The sequence below is a fragment of the Tamandua tetradactyla genome, chromosome 15 (genome assembly GCF_023851605.1).
Source record: "Tamandua tetradactyla isolate mTamTet1 chromosome 15, mTamTet1.pri, whole genome shotgun sequence".
Classification (NCBI taxonomy): Eukaryota; Metazoa; Chordata; class Mammalia; order Pilosa; family Myrmecophagidae; genus Tamandua; species Tamandua tetradactyla.
The window spans coordinates 44,300,098-44,322,245 of NC_135341.1; the positions used below are offsets into that span (position 1 = coordinate 44,300,098).

Here is a 22,148-nt window from a genome sequence, read left to right on the forward strand (position 1 = left end):
TAGAGTATGGGGAAAATGGAAGTAATGCTAATGGATACAGGATTTTCTTTTCTGGCTGACAAAAATGTTCTAAACATAGAATATGGTGATGTATAAATCTGTAAACACCACTGAATTGTACACTTTAAATGGGTTACTTGTATGGTTTATGAATTATATCTCAATCAAGTTGCTAAAAATAAAAATCACATGAGTCTGCTTTATACTTCAAAAGGAATAATTTTAATTCATCTAAAAACATTAAATCTATGGCAATACATTAGTTACAGAAAAAAAGAAAATGTGTAATAGACATTGTTTAATGTAGTTTTTAAATCGACTCCTTACTTTAAAAATTGGTATTTGAAGTTAAAGAATTACACTTTTGTCCTGTCTTCCCAACAGTGATGATTTTGAGGAAGTTTTGATCTTTTTGTATGGAATAACATTATGTTGGCTAAATAGCTAAATCTTCTTAGCTTTGAGATATATCCTAAAGGGGAGGAAGAACATAATATCTGTAAGGTACCTTAAAGCATTTCAGTATAAAAAAATTAATGTAATATGTTTATTACCATCAAAAGCAAAAATAAATTTTTCCACTTGTTCTTTTGGATAGTGTACAAAATGATAGAGTACCAAATTTAACAATTCTGTAAAACTGGGGAACTATGAAAAAGGTGATCACACATCACCAATAACGTATTTAAGAATCATTTCCACATATCTCCAGGTATAAAAAGCATCCAGGTGTGGAAAACATCAAAGCAGACTGTTGTGTACTATAATTTAAAGGGATGGGAAGCAATGAATGATAGACCAATTACAGGTCAGACAGAAAGAGTATGATCAAGGATTCCAATGTACTCCATGATGCTAATAGAGAACACATCTTTCACTTTGATGAAATGAAGGCAAAGGAAGAGAACAAGTTAGAGAGGATACCCCTTACTTAACTCACCTGTAAGGCCTGTTGTCCTCCCCTTCCTGCACAAAACTCCCTGCGGCTGGGTAAACCATGGCTCTTTTCTTTGCTCCAGGTGAGAGATCAGAACTGGTTTGGAAGCAGAGGATGCTGCTTGAAAAACACAATATGAAAACACAACTCTTCAGCAGAGTTACTGAGGTTGGCTTCAACCTATGGCAGGCAGAGGAGGTAAGGAGGGTAATTCCTGGGTAAGCTTGGCAAAAGGTACCCTGGAGAGGTACAGGGATCCTGGGGAAAAAACTTCAGGATTGTGTTCATAAGGAAGCCCAAGACATACTGGGAGACAAATTTTTATTTAAAGGGAAACAAGTTCTCTAATCTTTTTTATTAGAGAATGGAAAATTGTGATAGTGGAGAAACAGACATGTCTCCTAGGAACAACTCTCAAAGGCATACAAAAGGGCTGGGTTCCCTCAAGATAATTTGGAGTTCAATATTAGGTTGAAGGTGATAAGATATAGATCAAGCCCCACGCCCAGACGACAAACTGTAAGGAAGGTTACAGGAGGGAAGGAGGAGGGAGGAGAGAGTGGACAGCTTTTATGAAGGAAAGCCCTTTTGGAGGACAAATAGACCATAGGGCTCTTCATACCTGACAATCGCTGAGGCTGCCATTTGGGATTAGCAATTAGTTATGAGACTCCTTCAACCTCTGAAGACCCAGGCAGAGACCAGAAAAAGAGGCTTACTTAGAAAGGCCACAGCCCCGTAATTTTCCATCATCATATCCCTGTACAGGGCCTTCTGAGCAGGCATCAGGCTAGTCCATTCATTCTCAGTGAAGTACATGGCCACATCCTCAAAAGTTACAGATTCCTGAAACGACAAGTTCCTGCTCTCCCAGGCCTCAGGACTTTGATGATGAAAAAACTGTCAAATGAAAGGCCTGGAAAGGGCACCTACAGGATATATATTTAGTACTGCATCCTTGATGTGCATGAGGGGTTTATATGTGAAATATGAAAGGTGTGGAAGAAAGGACACAATTAAAGATGGCCAGCCAGAGTTCAGCATACTTTCCCAGTTAGAACCAAGTGCATCTCCACTATGAGCTCCCAAACACATGTTACTTCCACCTACTATACAGGAGCTGGGCTTGCGCCAGAGCATAATAGTACAAACACAAAAGGAGAATCAACCCTTCAACATGGCTGTCACCTTACATCTAAGATTCTCTCCACTTTGTATACATTTTGGGTGATTTGGATTGCTAATATTACCACCATTTCCCAATTACACTTCCACTACAATTTTTCCTTCATTGTTGTCTCCTCACTTAATACCCCAGGCACAAAGCTCTCAGATGGTCAGTGACCATCCTCCCTCCACCCATCATGCACCCCTTCCCCATGCAGAAGTAATGAGATCAAAGAGATGTAGGAAAATACTGCTTACTTGGGAAGAAGCTAGAGCCTACACCAACTTAATACACAAGGCTCAAGATGAGCTTGAAAAGCCTACTGAAAGTTTTCAAATACCAGAACAGGAGCTCAGCACTGTATTTCAGAAAAAAAGGCTCTAGAGAAAGAGGTATTAGAGTATGGAGTTTAGGGAAACTATGAACCAGGTGCCAAACAAATCTCATCAATTATCTTTTTGATATATTTTAAATGACCTTGGAAGAAAGCCTTTGTGTTAAACCATGTTGTTACAAACCTATTTTAATTCCCCAACCATGAGCATCAATGGGATGCCAGCACAAAGACAGACAAACCCACTGATAGAATTGGAAAGGGAGTTTAAAAACAGATGCAGGCAGCTCTCTCCAGGACAAAAGGCACAATCCACCCATTCCTGGTGAGGATCAGAAGGACTCTACATGTTGAATGGGCCACCACATTTAACAGAAAGCATGGTGTTTCCAAGGGAATCTAAGAAAAACTGCAAAGTCTATTTTCTTTAGTAAGGACAGGACCTTGTTTCTCTGGGACACCAGAGAAAAAGTACATATTATTGGTGTCACTAACAAGGGATTACTGTATTCCTTCAACATCCCAAAGGCAGTTTGCCTTGATTGCTCGCCAGAACCATACTAGCAACATGGCAACATTACACTGCTTCTAAATATGGCAAAGCTTCATGATGTGAAAACTGGGACATGTTCAAGGTCTTTCATCCAGAAAGTAATGCAAAATTCCTAGTCAGAGGATGAAAGCACTTGTGCCTAAATGCTAACAATGACGCTCACTTCTTTGAAAACAATTTTAATACAAATACAAATAAATTGCACTTGCAAAATACTAATGATTGTGAGTTATCACCTGGACCCCAATTATACAAGGTGGCTGTCTGGCTGGAATAAAATTATACTTTCCTTTGTTAGATTATGTCAGTTTCCTAACTTTGAGGAACTTCACATGGTTTTAGCAAAAAAAAAAAAGTTTCTTTATGGCTGATTAGGTGACAATGTTATGGAATAAAAAAGCTACTGCTTAGCAATAGCTAGTACAGATGTTGACAAGCAGGATCTTCCTACTATACACTGCACTATATTGCAACAAATGAAGAAAGTGCTGTAGTGCAATTACCAAAAATGGTTCCATTTATGACATAGTTTAAAATTCTAGTTCTACTGAGTTTTGTGCTGTTTATGGTTTTGTGCCTGTTGAAGTTACAATTTTCAACATAATATGTAACCCTATATTTGACTTTGGAACTGGTCCTCATAATGCAGCCTACTATAGCTCTCATGAACATTATTAGTACTAGCTAGATTTGGACAACTGAAGGGACAGATGAAAGTATGGGACATTAAAACCTATAAACTTATTTTCAAACCAGTGGCCTCTAATTTCACATATTTTGCTTGGTACCTGATGTTGAGCATATTTTAACTACAACACTTGCCTCCAGGTTACAAGCTAACAATGGACAAATGAAACTACAAGCATGAAATGATAAACAATTAGCAAAATCAAAGGAAGCATAAAAGCTAAGAAAGCTTCAGAACAGGAGGCAAGAAGTAACAAGAATCCATATTTGGCACCTACTCCTGCCCCACTGAGTACACCATGTCAACTTCTAGAGACCCTCAGATAGAAAACTAAGAACCTAAAGAAGAACTGGAAGCATTGGAACAAATGAAAGAACAAACAGCAACTGGAAAAAACTAGAAAAAAATCAGTTGGAGAAAATTCTAAAAGAGATAACCCTTCTCTTTTAGAAGATTTGGAATGGGGTCTTTAAAGCTTCACAGAAAGCATGCTGGTTACCAGAATCAGTACACAACACATTCTTTGTTAAACCCACTGGTGTACACAGAATATCCATATACCTACACTTCATGTTCTTTTAGAATTTTAATCATTTATAGGAGATTCTGTATATGTGTGAAATTATTTAGTGATGTTTGTTAAACTGAGTTTTCCTGTCAAAACATTATTTAGAAAAGATGAATGAATTTTTTAGGTAAGATTGACAGATTGAGAGCCAAACATTATTGTGTTTTTTAGTAGGAAACAGTATTCACCACATAAACAAATAAAAACATTAAAAAAAAAAAAAACAGACCCAAACATACATTGTCCCCTATACAGTAACATAATTTATGATTAGGTAACCAGTGAATCCAGAAGGGAAATGACAGAACTTTCAATAAATAGTCCTAGTCCTGAGTCAACTAGATAACTATATGGAAAAAATTAAAAAGAACTTTGTCCCCCATATCTCATATTCTTAATTTGAGATAAATCACAGAAATGATTCTTAATTTCTCATTTCTTAAATGAGAAATTTAAAACCATAAATTCTCTAGAAGAACATATAGAATATATCTTCATGACCCTGGAAGTAAACAAAGATTTCTTAAATAAAACAAACATTAATGACAAAATAGAAGAAATTCATGTACTAGACTTCATTAAAAATAAGAAATTTTGATTATCACAGGGCAGCATTAAGGGAGTAGAAAAGCAAACCTCAGACTGGGAGAAGATATTTCATAATGTGTGTGTGTGTGTGTGTGTGTGTGTGTATCTGACAAAGGACTCAAATCCTTTGTATTTATTTTATGTGTATGTAGCACATAAAGAACTACTACAACAGGAAAAAAAGACACAGTATAATTTTAAAAATTGGGAAAACACCTGAAAAGGCACTTCATGTAAGAGAACTTCCATACAGCCAGTAAACATATGGAATACTGTTCAACACCACTGCTTACTTGGAAAAGGAAATTTTAAAACCCCAATAAGATACCAAGAACTAATGATAACAAGTGTTGGTGAGGATATAGAACAACTGGAACTCTCATACACTGTGGGTAGAATTGGGACAACCAGTTTGGAAAACTGTTGGATAGCATCCACTAAAACTAATTAAATGTATAACCAATGACCTAGCAATTTCACTGCTAGAGGTATATACAAGAGAAAGGAGTGTGTATGTCCAACTAAAGACATATTCAAGATGTACAAGTATGTTCGCTGCATTCTTGCTCATACTAGTCTAACACTGACAACAACCAACATGTCCATCTACAGTAGAATGAATATAAAATGAGGTATAATAATTAATGGAAAATTACTCAGCAAAGAAAAAAACAAAATACTGCTAGGTGCAACAACATGGTAGTTCACAGACATAATGTTGAGCAAAAGAAGGCAGATATAAGAGTACATGCTGGTATATGAAGTTCAGGACAGGCAAAACTAATCTACAGTGATACAGGTCAGAACAGTGTCCAACCTTGAAGAGTATTAACTATGAGGGGCTTAATAGGACTTATGGAATGCTGATAATGTACTATGTCTTGATACAGGGTTGGTCACACAGATACATATTTATAAAAAAATGAGCTATATACTTACGCTTTATACTATATATATAAGATAGTTATTTATGCATCTATATTTACATTCGTGTACACACAAACACATGTATGCATGTGTAGCATGTGTGTGTATAGGTAATTCCTGCTGGTTAATACAGACCACTGCATCTTTAGCTTTAGGTACTGATTCACTTAGGTGTTTGCACTGGTTTAACCCAACTCTGTAGAAAGCGGAAGAAACTCAGCTCACCTGGGGCCCAGCACCTGCCATCATTTGATCTCTCTTATCCCTGTCTTGGAGAAAAGTAATATCCTCTGGAGCTGAACATGAAGAAACATTTGTGACAATAGAACACTGATCATAACTCCTGCAAATAGCTTCTGACCCATCCTATTTTGAAGGCTATGTGATCTGCTACTCATCAGTTATAATTATAGAAGTGAGATACCAGGAATAAAGGGGAATGTACAAAGGAAGCAGAGATCACCCCAGGAATGAATCTGGCAAAAGCTAAGAAGGTAGATGAAGAAAACTTTTTCGATTACCCAGGAAATACATCAAAGGAAAGAGGATGGAAAAGATACTAGGGTGAAAATTATGGCTGAAAAGAAATCTGGAGTTCCAAAGGTTATGAGAGATCCCAAGAATTCACACAGTACAGTTTTTCCTCCTATGCTACATAAGATATTTATACAGGACAGTGTCTGTGATTCAAATAATAAAGACAAAATAGAATTTGAAAATAGTTTATTAAGAATATCTTTATATCTTCCTACTACTATTTTCATTCTGGTAAATACAGATTGATTACAAGATGCTTAATTTTATAATCTTAGGGGATAGTGGTAAGAAGAAAAACACAACCATATTAAAGAAATCCACCAATTTCATAATATGTCCCAAACTTTCCAGGTTCCAATATTACAACTAATCTATAATAATAGAGGTCAGAACAGTGGTCAACCGTGGGGGTTATCACCTAAAAGAAGCATAACAGGGCTTCTGGGGTGCTGAAAATGTTCTATGTCTTGACCCAGAGGATGGTCATACAAGTACATATATGGGTAAAAGCATAACAATTTCATTTTTAAACTAATGAAAACTCCCCTTCTGGGTCAGCTAATAGTTAATCATTAGGTAGTAGACCTTCCACATTGAATACCACGAGTCAGCAAGATATTCCCATTAAAGGCAACACCTCAAATACAATAGCTGCCATTTACTAGATCAGAGATAAGTACTTAGCCAGCATAAAAGTACATGTACTCATAGACCTTAAAGACAACTTCCATTTTAACTCCATTTCTAAAGATGGGTGTAAGTCTTAGGGAACTGAAACAACATCAGACAAAAGACTTTATAGTCAATACACTGCCTTTCCCCCAACTGACCCTCCTTGGTGAATCCAGGAAATCATCCAGGGAAGAGAGGGCCTCAGGGAAACATAGCTGTCAAGAGAGGCTAGAATACCTGGCAGTGCCAAGTATTCCAATAAAAAGTAAGAGTAGTTACAAGTGTAAACAGGACTTTATAAGAAAATATAATGGACGGTTTCTGTCCAACAGTAATAAAAGCGGTATTCATACTGAGTAAATAGGCACCCCTGGTAGCTGTGTATTCTATTTCTCTTAAATCTTGATGCTGTCAAATTTTGGTAATAAAAATCCCTGACAGTGCATATGTGCTGGTTTGAAATGATGTATATGCTCTGGAAAAGACATGTTTAATCCTAATCCCATTTTGTAAAGGCAGCCGTTTCTTCTAATCCCTATTCAATATTGTATGTTTGAAACTGTAATTAGATCATCTCCCTGGAGATGTGATTTAATCAAGAGTGGCTTTTTAAACTGGATTAGGTAGAGGCATATCTCCACCCATTTGGGTGGCTCTTGATTAGTTTCTGAAGTCCTATAAAAGAGGAAACATTCTGGAGAATGAGAGATTCAGAGAGAGCAGAGCAGAACGACATAGCCATGAGAAGCAGAGCTCACCAACCAGCGACCTTTGTAAATGAAGAAGGAAAATGTCTCCCAGGGAGCTTCATGAAACAGGAAGCCAGGAGAAGAAGCTAGCAAATGACACTGTGTTCACCATGTGCCCTTCCAGCTGAGAGAGGAACCCTGACCATGTTCACCATGTGCCTTTCCAGATGAGAGAGTAACTCTGTGTTTGCCATGTGCCTTTTCATTTGAGAGAGAAACCCTGAACTTCATCGGCCTTCTTGAACCAAGGTATCTTTCCCTGGATGCCTTAGAGTGGACATTTCTATAGACTTGGTTTAATTGTGACATTTTCTTGGCCTTGGAACTGTAAACTAGCAACTGATTAAATTCCCCTTTTTAAAAGCCATTCCTTTTTCGTATATTGCATTCTGGCAGCTAGCAAAGTAGAACAGCATACTTAACAAGATTGAAATATTAAACGAAAGGGCTTAAGCTAAAAAGTCTGATTTGTACAGTTGATAACCTGTGCGAAAAGCAAACCACTTGGAAGTAGAACAGCAGATACTGCCCTACAAAACATTCTTTTTTCTTTCCTATGGGGAAAGCCATAGCTATGGAGTTGAAACAATTCCAGGTAGGGAACCAGTTACAACCTAGCACACTTCACAAATAGCACAGACCCGTGTTTAGTCTGATTGATCATGAATCTTGAGAATTAGGTTAACGCAAGAAATAAAAGAGAATGTAATGAGAAAAGTGAATTGAAGAATGTAGGAAAAGGTAGATGGCAAATTCTTTCCTTATCTCAAATAATGTACAGAGAATATGTAAACGTTGGACACACACTATAAGGCACTTGATAGATACCACCCATTCTGAAATTTTAAACATCATGTGAGCCATTCTAAATCCCAGGGCTCCACATTCTCCAATTTTTAAACTAAGTACCTCCATCCTGGAAGAACAAAACAAATATTTCAGTATTCTGATAACTTTGGCTGTTCTAAAGGTCAATAACAAGCTTCCAGGTTGGGTTTATACCATGCCAGGAGAATAAAGTGATCCTTTCCTCAAACGGAAAAGAGGGATGAGTGTGCATAAGCCGAGGGGTGGGGCTGGGTTGTCCACAGCTCAGGCAACAATAAGGGGGGTAGGGGTGACAGAGGGGCGTGTTGAAGCCAGCGTGGCCTGAAGCACAAACAGTTAAAATTCTATGAGGACCTCGGTATCATCTTTCATATCTATGCCACTTTTGGAATCTAAACAGATTGTAGGCTGGCTAGGTGACAGAAGACTAGGGAGCGGGAGGCTGTCACAGGCCAGCACCCCAAGACTGGTCGCGCACACTCTCAACGCTGTAGGTCGAGCCAGGAGGTGGGTGGCAGCAGAAGCTGTGCCCACCACCCTCATCAAGGCCCTGTCCCGTTCTTCCCGGGCCAAACCTGACTCATTCACCGTGGGCCCGGTGGCCTCGCTCTTTTCAGCGAACAGAGTTTATTGGTACCAACCACTCCTCACAAGCCAAACCCTCACGAGTTAAATACAATATAGCCACACCGGAAGTACGTCATCACACCGGCCCTCTAAGCCACAGCTTCCTGGAATTCTCTAGGAATCCTGGAGGACCTTACATCTCTGTGACAAGCCTGCGGAAAATGGACTGCGGGCGGGCGAGTGAGCAGGCAAGACGCGCGCCTATGTCACTCCTAGTAGCCTCGTTCTGAATCGGGGAATCAGAATTAATTCTCCAAATGACCGCCTCAGAAAACAGGTGGGTATCTAAGGCGGGAGCAAAAAGTGAGGCCACTAATTTCACTGGATATAGGTGGAGGGGCAGGGCCTATCTCGGACAATGAGCCCCTAAACGCGCATAGACCCTCGCACACCTTGAGCCGGAATAGGCTCAGGCATCTGCAGCAGGTCCCAGCCTTTGATACCCACCCCACCCCCACCCCCACCTCCGGATTTCCCACTTGCTAGTGAGTCTCTCCTTTTTATGTCTACCAGAAGTGGAAACAGTGGGCCTAGCTAGAGATCTGAACGCGGCTGAGGGGCTATCCGTAGGGTAGAGGTACCTCAGGACAAAGGAGCCTTGGAAACGTTTGCTTAATGAAAAAAAGTCGAGGAATAGAGACAGCCATCTTATTGTATACTCAGAAGACCCTTAGGATGTTAAAAAGGCCCTGCTTCTCCGTAGAGAGAGCTACCAAAAATGAGGAAAGGAGATCAGAAGCAGGAAAAAAGGCCAGGACTGGGGACTGCACACTTTGCTGCCTTGTTCAAAAAGCCTCATTTATACCCCGCTACTGCATCTTCACTTGTGCCCAGGCCAGTGTAATGCCCCACGTGGGCTTAAAGTTTACTACTGTTTATCTCATACTCAGGGTCAGCCACTGTTTCCCACAAAACAACCACTCTGCCAAGAAGGGTGGGTCTAGAAAGGAACATCCAGCCTTCAGCCAAGCACTACTGAAGCCAGTGCTACTCCAGGATCCACAAGGCCTTTGTGTGGAGTCCAGGTCACCCATTTTCAAGATAAAGACACTGATCATCTCCCAAATATGGGAAAACCCAGGTTAAAATCTCACTACCTCTCTGTGAACACTGTATATGGATTGTAAGGTATGTGGATTTATCTCAACAAAACTGCTTTAAAAAAGAAAAAAGATCTCACTACCTGATTATAAGGAGAGTAGAGAGGAAACCAAATCATTACAAGGTACATGATTGTCTAGGTATGCCATATCACTGAGGCTTCTCCAAAGATACAGAACCAATGGTGTGTGTATATATGGGTGTGTGCGCACACACATATGCATGAAGAGATTTATTTTAAAGAATTGGCTCCTAAATTGTGGAGGCTGACAGGAATTGATTTTGCAGTTGTAAGCCTGAAATTTTGGAGGGCAGGCCAGCAGTCTGGAAACTCAGAAGTAGAGGTTGTAGTTTTGAGGGAGGCTTTCTTCTCCAGGAAACCTCAGTTTTTGCTCGAAAGGCCTTCAACTGATTGTATGAGTCCCACCCAAATTATCAAGAGTATTCTTTAAAGTCAACTGACTGTACATGTGATTAACACTGTAAATCAGATATGACTGTAGATGTTACGACTGCACAATATCTACAGAGCATCATCTACCAAGCAACTGGCATAATTTTCTAAGTTGACACGTAAAATTAACCATCACAAATGCAAAGCAAAATCAAAAGTGTTAGTATAATATTTATTTTATTTATATATTTTTACATTTTGAAATACTCATACTGCCTTTAATGCTCTCATTTTTTAAGAGAATTTGTAAATTTACAGAAAAATCATGCATGATATACAGAGTTCCCTCATACTACCCTATTATTAACACCTTGCATTAGTGTAGAATATTTGTTACAATTCATGAAAGAACTTTTTTATAATTATACTGTTATCAATAGTCTGGTTTACATTAGGGTTCATTGTGCTGTACAGTCCTTTTTTGTTGTTTATTTTCTTATAAGTTTTTACTCTAGTAATACATACACAACCTAAAATTTAAATATAATTCATTGTTGTTCATTGCATTCACAATTTTGAGCTAAAATCACCACCATCCATTACTGAAATTTTCCCTCAACCAAAATAGAAAGTCTGTATGTATTAGTTTGCTAAGCTGCCAGAATGCAATATACCAGAAATAGAACAGCTTTTAAAAAGGGAATTTAGTAAGCTACAAGTTTACAGTTCTAGTGCTGAGAAAATGTCCAAACTAAGTTACCAACAAGAGGTTACCTTCACTCAAGGAAGGCTGATGCCATCCCAAACACCTCTGTCAGCTGGGAAGGTACACAGCTGGCATCTACTGGTCCCTTGCTCCTGGGCTCAGTTGCTTTCAGCCTCTGTTTCCTGTGGCAGTTCCTCACTTGACGTCTGTGGGCCTTCACTTAGCACCTCTGAGACACAGCTCTAGGTTTAGAAACATATAGGGCAGTGCAACAGTGGCTCAGTGGCAAGAATTCTCACCTGCCGAGCTGGAGACCCAGGTTCAATTCCTGGAGCCTGTCCATGAAAAAAAAAAAAAAAACATATAGAGGGTGCACGGGTAGTTCAGTGGTAGAATGCTTGCCTTCCATGTGGGAGATCCAGGTTTGATTCCTGGACCATGCACCCCTCCCCCCAATAAAAAAAGAAACATATAGGGGATCTGATCTCTGCCTCCTCTACACACTGAGAAAGCCTTACACGGCTCAGGCTCTAACTCTCTGTGCCACAACTAAACAAATATTTCTAGGGAGATAGTTTGAGTCAAGGTAAAATTTATGTTATGGCCTTCTCTCTCTCTCTCTCTCTCTCTCTCTCTCTCTCTCTCTCTCATTATCATCATCACATTGCCTTGGTTGCTACTGAATCTCTGCAAACAGTTGTTTTACATATGTTTTCTAGGATTTATTGTTTCTCTAACATGGGAGAATAAGTAACACCAACTACTTATTCAGGGCTAGCACTAAAAGTCCCTTTTCTTTATTTTTCGCTATTTTTTTTAATTGGTTCTTTCTCTCAATTAATGCAGAAAAGGCATTTGACAAAATCTGGCACCCTTTCTTGATAAAAACATAAACTAGTAATAGAAGGAAACTTCCTCAACAGAATAAAGGGCATATATGAAAAACTTACTGCTATCATACTCAATAGTGAAAGATTGTTCCAGCCCAGCACAATCTCAGGACAAAAGAATATGCTAGGCAGACGATTAGCCATGAGTTTAATTAGGGATTTATGGTTAGGAGGATGGTCTTCCCCAATTGTGGCCAGTTGGGAGATGAAGTCTGCACTCCACACAAAGCCAAGAGAAAAAAAGAGAAAGAGGCATGCCCAGGAAAATGCTTATAAAGTTTAATAGTCTCACAAGATTTGGTTACAATGAAATTTCAGCAGACTCTCTTGAGATTGGTTATTAGGGCAGAGGGGTTTACATTATTTGACCTTTAATGTCTGTCTTGGTCATGTAGGCTAGATGACTTGCTCTGAAAATGGAGGAGGAGTGGGGCCCAGACCTGGGTCCTTACAAAGATTGGCAGCTTTCCCTCTAAGATCAGAAAAAAACTAGGATGCCCACTCTCACCACTGTTATTCAATATTGTAATAGAAGTTCTAGCCAGAACATATAGGCAAAAAAAGAAATAAAAGAATTCAGATGGGAAATTAAGAAATAAAACTTACCCTATTTTCACATTATCTGATCCTATATACAGAAAAGCACAAAAACTCTACCACAAAACTACTAGAGCTAATAAACAAATTCAGCAACATGATGGGGTACAAGAGCAATACATAAAAACCTGTGGCATTTCTATACACAAGTAATGAACAATTTGAAGAGAAAATTAAGAAAACAATTCCTTTCAAAATAAAGTAACTAACTCTGGGGTGAAGGTAGGGAATGGTTAAATTATGCCTAAATTATAGAGTCTTTATTTGGGTTAATGGAAAACTTTTAGTAATGTATGGTGGTAATGGTAGCCCAACATTTTGAAGGTAATGAATAGCACTGAATTACACATCTGAATGTGGTTAAAGGGAAATTTGTGGTGGTATATATTTTGCTAGGACAAAATTAATAAAATTTAAAAAAACAAGTAACAACCATAGGACTATAAAACACAAACTGTGAAGTCTAATGTGACTATAATCTATATTTAATAGTATAATTATAATAATATTCTCTCATCAGTTGAACAAATGCACCACACTAATGCAAAAAATGTTTAAAATGGGGGTGGATATATAGAAACTCTGTATTTGCTGCATGATTTTTCTTTAAACCTACAACTTCTCTATTAAAAAAGGGGGTTGCTGGAATTTTGATTATTTTATATATTGCTTTAGGCAGAACTGACATCTTGTATTAGCTAGGGCTCTGTAGAGCTACAAAATCAGTGGGAGATATCTGTAGATATAAAATTTATAAAGGTGTCTCATATAACCATGGGAACATAGAGTCTGTAGAGCAGGCTGATGAAGGTCCTCAACAAACTCTCAGGAGAGGCTGGCTGGGCAACCATGGGAATGTGAGGGTCCAACGCCTGTAGTGCAGGCTGCAAGCTGGCAATGCCGATGAAGGTCCTCTACAAACTCTCAGGAGAGACTAGCTGGACAATCACGAGAATGGAAAAGTCCAGAATCCATAGGGCAGGCTGTGAAGCTGGCAACTCTGATGATGGGTCTGGATGAGCTCCACAGGAGAGGCTTGCAGGGTGAAGCAGGAACAGTGACTGTCTCTTTTGAATCCTCCTTAAGAGCCTTTGAGTGATTAGATTAAGCATCACTTATTGCAGGAGACACTCTCCTTAGCTGATTACAAATGCAGTCAGCTGTGGATGCAGCCAACATGGTCATGATTTAAGTCTATGAAATGTCCTCATAGCAACAGACAGGCCAGTGCTTGCCCAACCAGACAACTGGGTACCACCACCTAGCCAAGCTGACACATGAACCTGACCATGACACATCTTAACAATATTAAATCTTCTGATTCATGAACATGGGATGTCTTTCCAATTATTTAGGTCTTTAATTTCTTTCACCAATGTTTTGTAGTTTTCAGTGTGTAAGTCTTTCTCTTCCTTTGTTAAATTATTCCAGTGATGTTATTCTTTTAGATGCTATTGTAAATGGAATTTTTTCTTGATTTCCTTTTCAGATTATTCATTACTGGTTTATATGAACCCAACTGACTTCTGCGTGTTTATTCTGTATCCTTCAACTTTGCTGAATTTGTTTATTCTAGTAGCTTTTTGTGGATTCTTTGGGATTTTTCTATATATAGGATTATGTCATCTGTGAATAGGCTTAGTCAACTTCTTCCTTTCCAATTTGGATGGTTTTTCTTTCTTGTGCTTGATTGATGTGGCTAGAACTTCCAGTATAATGTTAAGTAATGGTGGTAACAGTTGGCATCCTTGCCTTGTTCCTGGTCTTATAAGGGGGGCTATTAATTATGATATTTGTGGTGGGATTTTCCATAACTGGCCTTCATTGCATTGAGAAAGTTCCCTTCTATTCCTAATTTTCAGAGTGTTTTTATCATGAAAGGATGTTGAATTTTGTGAGATGCCTTTTCCACATCAATTGAGATGATCATGTGGTTTTTTTTTAACCTTCATTCTAATAATCTGGTATATTTATCAGTTTTCTTATGTTGAACCATGCTTGCATTCCTGAAATAAATCCCACTTGGTCATGGTGTATAGTCCTCTGAATATACTGTTGGATTCAGTTTGCCAGGATTTTGTTGTACTGTCTTTATCTGGCTTTGGTATTAGGGTAAACTACCATTATAAATAAATGGTAGTGAGGTGATGACCTCACTACCATTATCTGGTAATGAGTTAGGAAGTAATCCCTTCTCTTCTATTTTTGACAAAGTTTGAAAGGATTGGTGTTAAATCATCTTTAAACGTTTGGTAGGATTCAGCAGTGAAACTATCTGGTCCTGGATTTTTCTTCATTAGGCGGCTTTTGATTACTAATTCAATCTCTTTCTTGTTTAGGTCTGTTGAAATTTTCTATTTATTCTTGCATCATATTAGGTAATTTGTATGTGTTCTAGTCTGCAAGTTTACATGTTATAAGGCCATGAAAATGTCCAAATTAAAGCAAGACTATAGAAATGTCCAATCTAAGGCATCCATGGAAAGATACCATGGTTCAAGAAGGCCAGTGACATTCAGGGTTTCTCTCTCAACTGGAAAAGCACATGGCAAACATGGCAAAGTCTGCTAGCTTTCTCTCCAAGCTTCTTGTTTCATGAAGCTTCCCCAGTGGCATCTTCCTTCTTCATCTCCAAAGGACTCTGGCTGTGTGGGCTCTGTAGCTTTTTCCAAAATGGTTCCCTCTTAAAGGGCTCCAGAAGCAGCTCCACCTTGAATGCGTGGAAACACATCTCCATGGAAAGCATCTAATCAGAAGTTACCAACCACATTTGGGTGGGTCACATCTCCATGGATAATCAAAAAACCTCCCACCCAGCAATACTGAATGAGGATTAAAGGACATGGCTTTTCTGGTGTCCACCACATATTCAAATTGGCAGAGTATGTTTCTAAGAATTTGTCCATTTTATCTGAGTTTTCTAATTTGTTGGCATATAATTGTTCATCATACCCTTGTATAATCCTTTTTATTTCTGTAAGGTTGGTAGTAATGTCCCCACTTTCATTCCTGGTCTTAGTTATTTGTGTCTTCTCTCTTTTTGTCAGTCTGATTAAAGGTTTGTCAATTTGATTGTTCTTTTCAAAAAGACTAACTTTTGGTTTGTTGATTCTCTCTATTATTTTTCTATGCTTTATTTTATCACTGTTTTAATTTTTACTATTTCCTTCTTTCTACTGATTTTGGGTTTAGTTTTCCCTTCATGTTCTAGTCTTTCTTTAAGTGTGAAGTTAGGTTATTATTTGTATTATTTCTTCTATTTTAATGTAGGCTTTTAGAGCTTTAAATTTACCTCTGAGCACTGCTTTCACTGCATCCCATAAGTTTTGGTTTGTTGTATTTTCATTTTCAAGTGTGTTGTTTAATTTCCACATGTCTGTAAATTTTCCATTTTTCCTTCTGTTATTGATTTTTAGTGTTATTCCATTGTGGTCTGAGAAGATACTGAATATGATTTCAATATTTAAAATTTATTAAGATTTTATTTGTAGCCTAACATGTAGTCTACCCTGGAAAATGTTGACATGCACTTGAGAAAAATGTGCCTTCTGCTGTTGTTGGGTGGAGAGTTTATATATGTCCATTAGGTCTAATTTGTTAATAGTGTTATTCAAGTCCTCTATTTCCTTGTTGGTATTCTGCTTAGATGTTCTAACAAATATTGAAAGTACTGAATTCTTCAACTATTATTGTAGAACTATCTATTTCTCCTGATTCTGTCAATTTTTGCTTCATTTATTCTGGGGTTCTGTTTTGAGTTGCATATATGCTTATAATTGTTTTATCATCTTGCTGGATTGAACCTTTTATCAATACATAATATCCTTCTTTGTCTCTTGTAATCTTTTTTGACTTAAAGTCTATTTGTATGAGAATGATATAGCCACTCCAACTTTCTTTTGATTACTATTTGCATGGAATATCTTTTTCTACCCTTTTACTTTCAACTTCTTTGTGTCTTTGTACCTAAATGAGTCTCCTGTAGACAGCATATAGGTGGATCATGATTTTTCATCCAATCTGCCAAATTCTGTCTCTTCGTAGGGGAGTTTAATCCATTGACATTTAAGGTAATTAAATGTGAAGAATTTACATCTACTATTTAACTCTTTGTTTTCTGTTATCTCTCTTGTGTGTTTTTTATTCTTCATTTACTCCTTTTTTGTATTTAGTTATTTTATGTAGTGTAGCATTTTGATTCCCTTCTTTCCTTTTTTCTATACTTTTTAGTTACTTTCTTAGAGGTTACTCTTATAGATATAATGAACATCTTAAACATGACAACCAAATTTGACTACTACCAACTCAGTTTCAATAGTATACAAACTCTCCACTTCTATATGTTTCCATCCTTCCCCTTTATATTGTCATTGTCTCAGATTACATCGGTATACATTGTCTGCCAATTAACAAAGATTTTGCAGATTTGCCTGTTAAATCATCTAGGAGAAAAAAAGCAGTTACAAACCAAAAGTACAATACAGGATTTTTTATTTACCTTTACTAATGTTCCTTATTTCTTCTTATGGCTTTGAATTGCTGTCTAGTGTCCTTTTATTTCAGCCTAAAGGACTTCCTTTAACATTCCTTGTAGGGTAGCTCTTCTGGTAATGTACTCTTTCACCTTTTGTTTCTCTATAAATGAATTAGTTTCTCTTCATGGACATAGACTGTTGGTTGACAGATTTTTTTCTTTAAGGATTTTAAATGCCATCACTGTCTTCTTGTCTCCATAGTTTCTGATGAGAAATTCTCTGTTAATCTTAAGGGGATCTCTTGTACATGACAAATCATTTCTCTCTTGCTGCTTTCAAAATCTTTTCTTTATCTTTGGATTTTGACATTTTCACTATAATGTGTCTTGGTGTAGCTCTCTTAGAGTCTATCCTGCTTGGAGTTCACTGACTCCTGGATGTGTATATTCATCTTTCATCAGATTGGGGAAGTTTTCAAGCATTATTTCTTCAAATACTTTTTCTTCCCTTTCTGTCTTTCTTGTTCTTCTCGGATTCCAATGCTCCAAATTCCATACAGATTGGGGTATGCTTGATGGTGTCCCACAGGTCTCTTAGGCTCTGTTCATTTTTCTTTATTATTTTTCCTTTCTGCTCCTCACACTGGGCAGTTTTTATTGCTTTTTCTTCAAGTTTGCTGATCCTTTCTTGTGCCTGTTTAAATCAGCTGTTTAATCCATCTCATGAGTTTTTCATTGCAATTACTGTATTTTGCAGCTCCAAATTTTCTGTTTGATTCCATTTTATAATTTCCAGCTCTTTATTTTGTCTGGACAATGTTTTCCTAATTTCCTTTAGTTCTTTGTATATGGACTCCGTTAGCTCATTGAAAATATTTAAGATGATTGATTTAAAGTCTTTGGTTAATAGTTTCAATGTCTGAATTTTCTCAGGGATGGTGTCTGGCAGTTTCCTTTTTTCATGTGAATGCTATACTTTTCTATTTCTTTGTGTTTTTATAAATTTTTTTGTTAATAACTGGACATTCTGAGTATTATGTTGTTGTAAGACTGAAATCTAGTTCTCCACCTTCTCTGGAATTACAAGAATTTGTTGTTGTTGCTGTTGCCTGAAACTGTCAATCTGTGAGTTTTCCAAAATATTTTTCCTCCCAAACAGGGAATGGATAGTGTTAAAAGAAGGAAAAAAAAGAACAGGTACTGCCTCTTTAAGAATCCTCTGTTGCTTTTCCCTTGGGGGGAGGGGGAGTTAGAACAATGGCACCCTCAAAGCTGGCCTCTCAGTGATCTGAAGTAGCTGATCCAAAACACTAATCAGCAGTCAGATCATACTCCCCTGGGTTATGGGGACTAGTTCCTCATAGCTTACTCTGGCACCAGTAAACTGTACTAGGAGCCAAAACTACCAGTCTCCAGTGCTTCCCACCATGTGTTAGGGACTGGGGAATGGTAGTCATGGTAAGGAGGATGAACCTCACCAATTATTTACTGTAATTTACCAGCCTATTCCTCCTGCATTTCCCTGGATATTGCACAGTGTTCCCTAGACTCCAGAGTTCCAAAATAGTTTACTCAGACAATTCCTGCTAGTTCAATAATTGTTTTGGTAGAGGGACTGATTCCTAGAGTTTTGTATGCCACTGTCTTCCCATAATCCTCTCTTTCATTGGGCTATTTGACAGGGAAGATGAGGGTATTGCAAGGACTAGTACAAGGAATAATGAAATGCTTATTTATTAATTCTTCAACCATTGGAATCAGTCCATCTGTTGTTTCTGGCTTAATAGGATATTTGGAAAATTTAGGTAAAAGTTTGGAAGAATCAATTTGTATTTTTATAAGGTTGATACTTGTAATGCATCCAACATCGGTGGCGTTTAGTGCCCAGAGACCTCTGAAAATAATTGATCAAAGAAGTCCAAATTAACTAATCATTTTTCAGAAGGGAAATCCAACTAGGCATGTGTCATGCATGTAGGTACTGGGTGATCTAGAATTTCTAGCATTATCCCCTCTGGTGTTTAGATTAGTGGTGGCCCTGACTCTATGCCTCTCAACTTAAACGGAGGAATAAAGAGAGGGCATCTCCCCCCTTCAACTAGTTTTTAAAGTCCTGAGCTTCACTCTGTTGGACCCACCTAAGTTATATGCCCACCCCTAAACCAACAAATATAACAACAGAAATGGGACTATTCCAATTGGATTAAGCCAGATCCACCGTGGTAGCTGGTAGTGTACTTAAACACGCACATTATGGCTATGAAATATGAGTACCTGTTAAAAAGAGGAAAGGGGGGAATGGATGTTGGAAAAGCAACCAGTCAAGTCCACTACATGACCTACTATCAACTGCAGGGAAAGGAGGAGGCTTCTATTAGCTAGTGAGCACTACCTGGGATTGTGTCAAACAAAGATCTTTAAATTTGGCCTTCCTAACCTTGCCGTTTTAGTCTCTAAGCAACAGGACTGGGGTGGCTGGCCCATCCTCCTAGGTCTCCATTAATCATTTCTATTTTAGCATTGGCTTTAGAGAAGTTGAAAATATAAACTAGTGAGAAAAGGCAGAGTCCTATACCTTCAGACTGTATCTCATTTACCTTTGCTTTGCAATAAGAGCAATATCCTCTGTCAGGCAGAGGGCACAGAGCAACACATTTAGGGGAAATGTGATAGATCCACTTTTCTCATATGTCTGGCTCCTTTTGAATATCCCTATTTTTTTTTCTTTTTTTAATTAGCTAAAAATAATAGACATTTTTATTATGCATTTTTCAAACATACAGAAAATAGAAAAAAACAGTACAATGAACATTCATGTACATACCATGTAGATTCAATTAACATTTTGCCATATATGCTTCATGGGCACAAACACACATCTACATCTTGCCAAACCATTTTAAACTACATTGGAGACATTATAACATTTCACTCCTAAATATTTCAGCATGCAAAATGGATTAAAAAAAAAAAGACATTTACCTATAAACTGTAATACTCACCACAACACATAAAATTAGCAATAATTATTTAATCTCATTTAAAATACAGTCCATATTCAAATTTGCTCAAGGTCCCCAGTCTTTTATAGATGGTTTATCAAACCTGGGTCGAATACAGAATGCCATATTCCATTTATCTATTATGTCGTTTAAGTCTCTTTTAATCTAGAATAGTTACCTACTCCACCACCTTTTTTCTTTCACGACACTGATTTTTTGAAGAAATGAGACCAGTTATTTTCTGCAACAACTCCATATTCTGGTTTATCTCATTTTCTCTTTTGTGACGTCATTTAACTAATTCCTCTCTCTCCTGTGTTCCCAATAAATGGGAAATTAGATCTGAATGCTTGATTGAATTCTAGTTAATCTTTTTTGATCACAGCACTTTTAATGCACTGTACTTCATATTGCATCACAAATCAGAAAGCACATCTAGTTGTCTAACTAAAACGTGATGTAAAACTTCATCACTGATTCTAGGAATATCTTAAAGATATGTTTTCTGTCTTCTCCACAGAACGTAAGTATAAGGTGAGATGATATTTTGGCACTACGAGAAAACTATAATGGGGATGAGGATCAACTTTTCATCTAACAGTTTTGACACCAAAATGTTTTTAATATTGTTATTATATTAACATTTCAATTTTAAACATTTGTTTTCTGCAAACCACAAAACAGGCACAAACGTGAGAATCATTTGCACAGTGATGCAGACTTACTCCTAATTGAAATGCGAGCATCTTCCTTCTTTTTTATTTTGTTTGAAACCCAGGTAGTAGCCAGTATGATAGCCACTCATGTACCAGGAGATTAACATGCTTCCCAAAGCATCGGCATCATCCAGAGACTCTGGACATATGGGAGGTGGAGGGGGAATGATTGGTGGTCCAGAAGGAGGTGGAGGCAGCCAGCATGATAGGAACGGGGGTGGTGGTGGGGGTGGTGGGCCATTGAATTTTAGGCCAGACTTTCCTGGCCCCAGTCCTGATCCTGGCATGGGCGGAGGTGGAGGCAGAAAAGAGTTCCATGGAGTAGCTTTTGACTTTACGTTGTTTGATTTATTTCCAGGAGACCTAGAGGAGTTTTCACTTTCATCTGTTGAAAGCTGACTCTCATTTTCATTCTCCTGAGCATTCTGTTCTACATTATTAACTCCTTCAAAGGTCGGGAAAAGTAAATCAGACAGATTTTGCTCCTCTCTATTTCCATACCCAGTGTAAACCACAACGCAGGTTTCTCTCTTGAAATCAACTGACGCAATGGTAGCTGGATAAATGCAGCCATCTTCTGACCAAATGGCAGAACATTTGTCACCAACTTTCCACTGTTTCACTGGAGTTGTGGTGTTCTTTTTTTGGCTTTTATTCTTCTTAACAGGTTTTCTTTTAGGTGTGCCTTTTGGTTTGTCTGAAGCTTCAGAAATGTCACCGTTCTTCAGAGCATGCTTAAACGAAGCCACAGCTTTATCATAGGCTTTTATCAATGCTGTATCATCCCAAATGTCAGAATCATCACTCTGCCCCGTGCCCCGCCGGAACAGCACCGAGTCCTGCTGCTCCGGGACGGCGCCGCCGCCAGCGCCTCCGCAGTCCATCGCCATGGCCAGCCTCGGGCAGGACCTATTTTTTTTTTTTTTTTTTTCTTGAAATCACTTTGACCTGGGTAAAACTGTGCTTTGCAGGTTGGCAGAATACAATTCACTTTTTAACTGATTTGATCAATACTGCAGGGAGAAAGTCTTCCTTTCACTAAATCTGTTTCCATTCTGGTATTCCCTTCATGCTGAAACGTGTTTCTCCTCT

At 38.0% G+C, this 22,148-nt stretch overlaps 1 protein-coding gene and 2 pseudogenes across 8 annotated transcripts in view; 2 read left to right on the forward strand and 1 right to left on the reverse strand.

The window, feature by feature from the left end:
- The first annotated feature begins 1,119 nt into the window (after positions 1–1,119).
- On the forward strand, positions 1,120–3,860 carry LOC143657750 (eukaryotic translation initiation factor 2A pseudogene; annotated as a pseudogene).
- A 5,426-nt stretch (positions 3,861–9,286) lies between these two features.
- CYP8B1 (cytochrome P450 family 8 subfamily B member 1) overlaps positions 9,287–22,148 on the forward strand; it is a 55,781-nt gene continuing 42,919 nt past the window's right edge. For 7 of the 8 annotated variants that reach the window (XR_013162821.1, XR_013162824.1, XR_013162822.1 and 4 more), the window contains exons 1-2: positions 9,287–9,453; positions 10,067–10,304. The gene's annotated coding sequence lies outside the window, so the exon portion shown is untranslated. Of the gene's footprint in view, positions 9,454–10,066; positions 10,305–14,353; positions 20,057–22,148 lie in introns of those variants that run through there. The other variant, XR_013162823.1, reaches the window with a different exon arrangement.
- Positions 20,347–21,960, reverse strand: LOC143657354 (survival motor neuron protein pseudogene; annotated as a pseudogene).